At 39.3% G+C, this 7,876-nt stretch overlaps 1 protein-coding gene across 2 annotated transcripts in view; it reads left to right on the top strand.

The window, feature by feature from the left end:
* Positions 1–7,876, top strand: part of zbtb16a (zinc finger and BTB domain containing 16a) — a 114,529-nt gene that overhangs the window by 73,746 nt on the left and 32,907 nt on the right. The gene's annotated exons all lie outside the window — the stretch shown is intronic.

The raw sequence follows: 7,876 nt of genomic DNA, 5'->3' as shown, positions 1-7,876 counted from the left end.
AGGGTGGGCATGGTCAGGCTTGGTTAAATCTGTTTGTTTACTAGGTGCCCTCGAAACAATGTTGTGGCATGGAAGGAAGACCTCTCCGGTTTCCACCACTGCTTACATTCTTGGTGGCAACCTGAGTGGGGTATGCGCTGGTGCACCTGACCCTGATATGATGACCTCTGCTGGGTTGCTGGACACAAGAGCTGTGCTGATGCATGTGGCCCTCAGTACACTGCCATGCTATGACTCCTCACTTTCCAGACAGCCCTCGCTATCTGCCCTTGGGAGAATGTTCTAGCACAAACGTGTCTAGCACTCCACAGCATAACAGTCTGGCTCGCTTAGTTCACTTTGGGTATAGAAAGCACCATCACTGCATTACATTTATGGTTCATCACACCCATGAGGCCTTGAACCACCTTCAGGAACTAGGTACTTGAGATTGACATACTTAAAATGTACAGTCAGTAGTTCGGCATGTTGAATTAAGCCTTCATGCGTAAGTGGACATACTTGAACGAAGGTCTTATGGCTGCCAAAATCCCACTTAATCACCGTTGTGATAGTCATTTATAAACTCAGTTTTGGGTTTGCAGTTGGGTGGATGTGTGGAAAATGTGTGAGGGCTTCAAATCAATCTGTAGTTCTTTGTGTCTTCAGTATTTGACTTCCACAAACAATCTCTCTATATGAACGAACTCAACGTGTTTCGTACCTAGAGCTGGCAATATAAAGTAAAGACTAGAGTAATGGCTGCTGAAAATGATATTTATCAGTAATATTTATTGCTGTTTTTTTTTTTTTTTTTTTTTTCAGTCGTTTGCTGATGTTCAGTATGTACACTATCATTCAAAATTTAGGGTCAGGTAGACACCAAACCCCTTTTATTCAGCAAGGATGTATTAAATTTATCAAAAGTGACAGTAAAGACATATGTTACAAAAGCTTTCTACAGCATCTCAAATAAATTCTTTGGAACTTCCTGTTCATCAAAGAATCCTGAAAAAAAAAAATCTATCACAGTCTCCACAAAAATTATAATCAACACAAATGTTTTCACCAATGATAATAATAAATGTTTCTTGCACACCAAATCGGCGTATTTTAACTAAAGACTGGAGTAATCGCTGCTGAAAATTTAGCTTTACCAACACAGAAATAAATTACATTTTTCTAAATTGTGATATTTTACAAAATTTGTAAAATATTTGTAAAAAATTTTAATCAAATAAATGTAGCCTTGGTGAGCATAAGGGACCTCAAAAAAATAAAAAATAAAAATCTATCCTACCCTAAACTTTTGAATGGCAGAGTATTTAATAATTTATTTTCTTCCCCCAGTCATAGAAACTATCTGCTCAACAAACAGTTCAAATGTTTAATGTAAGAACTAAAATATCTACCTGAACTGTAAGCAGTGTAATTTTTTAATTTTAATTTTTTTGTTCATGTAATTCATTTTTTTCTTATTTAAAAAACATTGTTAATATCGCTTTTATCTTCATATTTTAATGTATTATGTTTTAATTGATATAATTTAGGTTTTTTCTTTGTCTTTATCGTTGATTGAATCGAAATATTCTTTGTTGACCAATTTCATCAGTAATTTTTCATCAGTAATGTATATATTACATCTTTTTCTACTGAAGTATTATTAAAACTTCTTACTGTTCTCATGTAAGACTAGTCTGAGGAAACTTAAAGGGATAGTTCACACAAAAATAAAAAAATAAAATTCTGTCATCATTTACTCCCTGTGAAGTTTTTCCAAACCTGTATAAATTTGGAAAAAAATACGGTTCAAATCAACGGTTACTGACATTCTTCAAAATATCTTCTTTTGTGTTCACCAGAAGAAAGAAATTCATACAGGTTTGGAACAACTTGAGGGTGAGTAAATGACAGAATTTTCATTTTTAGGTGAACTCTCCATTTAATTGGCAAGTGAACGCACATTGACATCGATATTCACAGTCTTGCAGAATCATTGTGAATTTATCGTGAATATCCCATATACCGAGCCCAACTCTGTCCTGGTTTCAGAGCTGGTTGGTGCACTTTGTGTTATTTGACAGACATGCGTAAAAGGCATGCCATGCCCTCACTGACCGGGCCTCCCGAGAGCCTTGACCAATATGGGGCCCATTGTAAATAGGGGTTAAACAGGGCTAACGATCAGAGAAAGGCATACCAGTGGAAAAGCCTGGCTAAATATAGATTTGGAGTCTGGAGTAAAAAAAATGGGCAGTGAAACTTGTCTTCCTGCCAGGGACCTGAACAGCAGTGAGGCCAGCCTCCCCTGTGGCTACCAGGCTTATATTTTAAATGTGCTATAACGCATGGCTAGTTTGATACGCTGGCTTTTTTTCCACAGTCCCTCAATATGCTCACCCATATGCTTCATTTTCACAGCCTAGATAGACTTGAAGTGGGTTATTAGGGGATTTTATGTCTGCGGCTTCATGATTTTTTTTTTTTCCTGAAAAATAGCCATGACCCACAGACATCTTGCTATGTCTTGCTACAATCTGAGGGTGGCATAAGGGCCACAACAGGAAATGTTTGTTTCACCTTGTTATCTCCCACTGCTAGCCAGACCAGAGTGACAAACCCCACATCTAAAACCTTGATGCAAAGCCAAGGCTGATTTTTGCCCTGCCGTCCAGTTGTGCTTATGTTATGCTAAGTGTTACTTAACAGGCCAAAAACTGCATCTCTGTCCCCACACCAGCCCTAGTGGATGTGTAACTCGCAGTTGCGCCCTCTTTATAAATAGTTAACGGCTGTTGGCATGGTGGTGGTGTTTACGATGGGCAAAGTTTTCTTGTCGTTGTAAACATCCAGGTCTCGGTTTTCAAGTTGGCAGCTTGTCTGGCAAAAGGCTGAAGTACAGCGGTCATTTCCTGTAATGCTATCAGGAGAACTGCCGATGAAGTCGACCTGCATGCTTGAATGACGAAACAATAGCCATTCATGGAAAATCAGATGCCGCAATGATTGAATAACATGGCAATAACAAAACGGCAACAAAATTAGGCACGATGGAATAAGTCCTGACTATATAAGTCCTGATAGAATATTGAATTTGTTTAATTTTGCCTATTAAAGAGAGAAACTGTTTTTTTGTTTTTTTTCCCCCACCTGCATACAGTGTGTGGATGTCAGATTATTTTCTACTTCTCTCTAAAGCGGCTGAGACACTTCACATACATACAGTATTAGTATGTGTATGTATGTGTGTATAAATGTTCTACCGTTCAAAAGTTTAGGGTCGGTATTTTTTTTATTCAGCAAGGGTGCATCGTTTATAAAACATTTATAAAGTTACAAAAGATTTCTATTTCAAATAAAAGCTGTTCTTTTGAACTTTATATTCATCAAAGAATCCTGAGAAAATGTATCACGATTTCCGTAAAAATATTAAGCAGCACATCTGTTTTCAACATTAATAAGTTAGAATATTAGAATCATTTTTGAAGAATCATATGACACTGAAGACTTAGGTAATGGCTGCTGAAAAATTCAGCTTAGCCATCACTAGAACAAATTACGTTATTATAATGCAAAATGGATATATTGTAATATTATTTCACAATATTACTGTTTTTACTCTATTTTTGATTAAATAAATGCAGACTTGGAGACTTTTTACACAAACACACATAATGTATGTGTGTGTAAAGGCCATTGTTGGCAAGTAGATTCAAATGTTTAACTTGTGTACTAAAGTATCTAAAATCTAGTTAAAATCTTAGTTGAAAGACCTTTTGTTAACTTGTTTGAGTTTTAGATGGTCGGCACGATTCCTGCCTCATTCCAGACTAACACCGCCACTTCAATGGATCCCTTTGTAGGCTCGTCTCATTTCTGTTGATGTCAGAGAAATCAGCTGCTGTGATATGTTGATTGGAAGAAAAAGGGGCCCTTGTATACAGCCTGTAGTTTTTCAGACTGATAAAATTGAGCTTGTTTCGCCTAATTATTGACATGTTCTATTTATTTAACATTTAATCATCCTCTGTGCAGCAAAGAACATAGATAAGATAGCATTTGAGTTAACTGAAAGTGTCAAAATGGCTCATTATATACCTGAACTTTACAGTGTGGCTCCTCAAATGACTCGGATCTGTGTTGATGGCATTCTTTGGTGAGGTGTTTGCTGCCTGTGACGTCAGGGGCTTTTAGACAGTTGGAGAGGTTGGTTAAGGCACATAAATGGCTGGTCGTGTTTGGTGCCAAGACTCTGAGAGAAAAACAACATCATGTGCTGTTGTTGACGCACAACCCCAGTGCTACTGGAGTCTCAGTTCTGACCTACTTTAAAGGGCAGCCCAATTTGAAGAGACTTCAACTCCACGATCACTTATCTCAAGGGACTGCAATGAAAAATTCACTCATGAATCCTGCTGAAGGGGCCTTTGTGTGTTTTTGTGCATTTTAAATAAGGGGTATTGACTTTTACTGAGTGTGAAACGGCATGTCCCTTTTCAGTCTGAAGCACTGATATGATGTCTAGCCGAGAGATGTGCTTTACCACACACAGTGGTGCTTTATTTGCTGTGACAGTTTGGATGGAAGATTTGAGATGAGGGGGGAAGTTCCAGCATTTCTGCAGAAGCTGTGAAACTCAGAATTGTGTTTTGACAAAACTATTATGAGGAAAATGACCATGAAGCTCCTGGGTCTCCTCAATCAGATCTTTATCGATGAGTCAGTTAGGCTTCCAGGACTCCCCAGCTCAAAACATCACATCCATTATTAGTTTACCATTCACAGAAGCTGTTATAGACGGTGGCGTAGTTGTCACACAGCCTTCTTTAAACTGGCCGAGCAGCTGACTGCATGTGAATCCATATATAATAGCAACGGCTCCCCCTTCCCTCTTGATTTCCTCTCATCCTTTTTAAGTCTTGTGTTACAGGGAAAATATGCAAACCATTTTGGAGAGAGAACGGCGGATTTGCTCGGTGGGAACACGGCGTGACTCCAGTGAACCAGGCCACAGAGTAAACACTTTCTTCTCTGAAGCCAGAAATAGTTTTGACAGAGCAAGAGAAAGGAATAGAGCAACACGGCTGTGTTTTGGCACAGTGAGAAAGAGAAAAGAGCGCTTTTTTTGGGTTCCCTCGCCCCCCCCAACACTTTCTCTCCCACATCTGAAAATATCCCTGAATAATGTGCCCAAAGGCTTCCACTTCTCAACCCCTCCACAAGCTTGTCACTCTCGCAAATGGGGTCGGTGCCACTGGTAAACACAGGTCATGTCATACCCCTCTATTAACTCAATCACACCGCTACTAGTAGAACGGCTGTTAGGCATTTAGTTAATTGTGACGTAATTAACCTGTCAGTGCGCATTAAAGTTGCACAAGCCAATTCATATGAATGCGGACTGTTCAGTTTCCACAAAGGCAATTTTGTTTGCTATGGTGCTACAGAAGTGACCATGAGGGGACATCTGCCTTTGAGACTTTTCTTAATCTAGTTGTTGAAACCACATATGTAAATTTTATTCCTCCCAAAATGTTAAAAAATGAAAGTGTCAAGAGCGTGTTATAGGCTATATGAAGTTATACCCAGATATGACAACACGCGTCATCACAGATGAGTATCTCTTCAGCTAGCCAACATGCAAACTACCACAAATGAAACTGAAAGTCAGTCGCTAACAGTTAACACACAATAATCTTTATTAACAGTAGTGAGACTAAATGATCTTACCAGTGCTGATGCAGTTCTCTCTTTGATTTTTGAAATTAGCTGATTATGAAGAAAATGCTGTTGCTTTTGTTGACGTGAACTGTTAAATTTGCATATAGCATAGGAATTGAAGATCAGATTTATATTCTTTTTCTGGAGACTCATTTATGTGGCCAAGTGTAAATGAACCGTTTTATCAAATCAGATACTGTAGCTATACGATCAATAAAAAAGCATGAAGTGACCAGGTGTAAACAGGCCCTAAAGCTATTTTTATATACAGTACTGTGCAAAAGTGTTAGGCCATCATTAGATGTTGTTTTAGCAATGGTATAATGACCATATGTAATTTTTTCTCAGTCTCTTATTCGAATATGACCAGAAAGTACAAGAAATTTGTATGCAGTATTAAAAAAACAGAAAAAAATGGCTTCTATAGGCTAAAGTGACAAGTATTTAGTGAAATATCTTAATTTGTGTTCTGAAGATGAACAAAGGTCTTACAGGTGTAGAATGACATGAGGGTGAGTAATAAATGACATAATTTTCATTTTTGGGTGAACTAACCCTTTAATACATTTATAAAACAATAAAGCTGGTGGTGGCCTAAGACTTTTGCACAGTACTGTATGTGTGTATATATACACCTTAGACAAATGGGTACATGATGCCTCTGAAAGTCACATTCAGGACAGGACATTTACAAGAAATACTCTCAAGAGCATTGCTTTGATCCAAATGCGTTATTTTTTTTGTACAGGACAGTGAGCCCTTAGCCTGTGTTGTGGCAGTGTTTGTAGGTGAAGGCTGATGGGTTTGGATCGCTCTGAGACAGCATGGCATCAGAAATGGTGTCCATGTGCCGGTCAGCTGCAGCTGATTAAATGACTATTAGCTGTGCCAGACTCTATCCCCATATCTCATTCTACATCCATTACTGAGCAAGCTGTCCGACTCTCAAGCAGAGGACCCATCTGTCCGAGCCCCACTGACCGCCTGCACCCAGCTTGGTTACTGTAGGCCTTCATTATCCTCATTGCAGGTTGGCCGTACGCTTGCTATTATTTGCATTCGAGTCATGCCTGAATGGTGTGCGAACTAACTTAATTTCCCATCTTTTTTTAGTGACAGCATGAGAATGATTTGACACATAAAGCAACTTCTTTGTTCTTAATTTTTGTTGCGTTAGTACAATATTTTTAGTTGTACTTGTATCATTTTGTAATTGTGATTTCCTCATGAGTATCAGCTTCCCATGAATATATGATATCCTCATAACTGTTTTCACAAATCTGTTGTTCTGTGTGAGGCACTGCCCTTTCTGTTTTGAGGTCACAGGGTGAATAACAGGTGACGCGGAGCAGACTTTTAAACCCAAAATAATTTGACCATGTCAATTTAGCTTTTCAAGCTCTATTCAGGGGGCTTTAAGATTAAAACGAAAAGACTGAAAATGATTATCTGAATGTGTTATATGTGGGATTTTGCCGGTCCAGCAGAGGCATCGGCTTAGACCCTGTTTGACGCTTAAATCCTTTGAAGTGGTGTGTGTCCTTACGCCAGATCTATTGAACACAAGCTTTTTATTTTTTATTTTTTTCCCCCTCCTTTCTCAAAATACAGAGGGCACAAGTGCTTGGACTCTGTATCAGTGACCAAATTAAATCAAGCGCAGACCGGCCTGGCCTCTCTCCTTTTTTTCACAACTAATTTTTTCCCTAGATAGGATCTAAATGAGTTTTCCAGTGGGTGAGATGCTCAGTTGGCTGATAGATACCATGTGCAGACGTGCAGCCAACACCCAGAAGTAATCATCTGTTGGCAAGAATGTTTAGCCATTAGGCGAAGTATAAATTCTCACAATGAGCTCCACTTTTATCAACTGACTCTGTGTGGAGTCGGCGTGAGCGATCCAGTTGGGAACGAAGGACGGTGGCCCTTCTGCGAGGACCCACCGCAGTCGACGGGCTGCTCTGAGGGTCACTGTTCCAGCTTAGTAGGGTACAGTGGGGGGAAACGGGGATTTGTAGCATCTCTGCATGACGGCCGCAGCGTTCATTGTTTCTCGGTGGAGATTTGACAGAAAATAGTGATGTCTAAATCCGTCTGGCACGGCGTTGGGGAAGAATCTCGACGAGAGAGAGGCTTTGATACACATTGTGAGGAGAGACAGCAGCACATGTCCAAA

The sequence above is a fragment of the Ctenopharyngodon idella genome, chromosome 21 (genome assembly GCF_019924925.1).
Source record: "Ctenopharyngodon idella isolate HZGC_01 chromosome 21, HZGC01, whole genome shotgun sequence".
NCBI lineage: Eukaryota > Metazoa > Chordata > Actinopteri > Cypriniformes > Xenocyprididae > Ctenopharyngodon > Ctenopharyngodon idella.
Note: the sequence above shows the minus strand (reverse complement) of the source record. Positions and strands in the feature narration are given on the sequence as shown.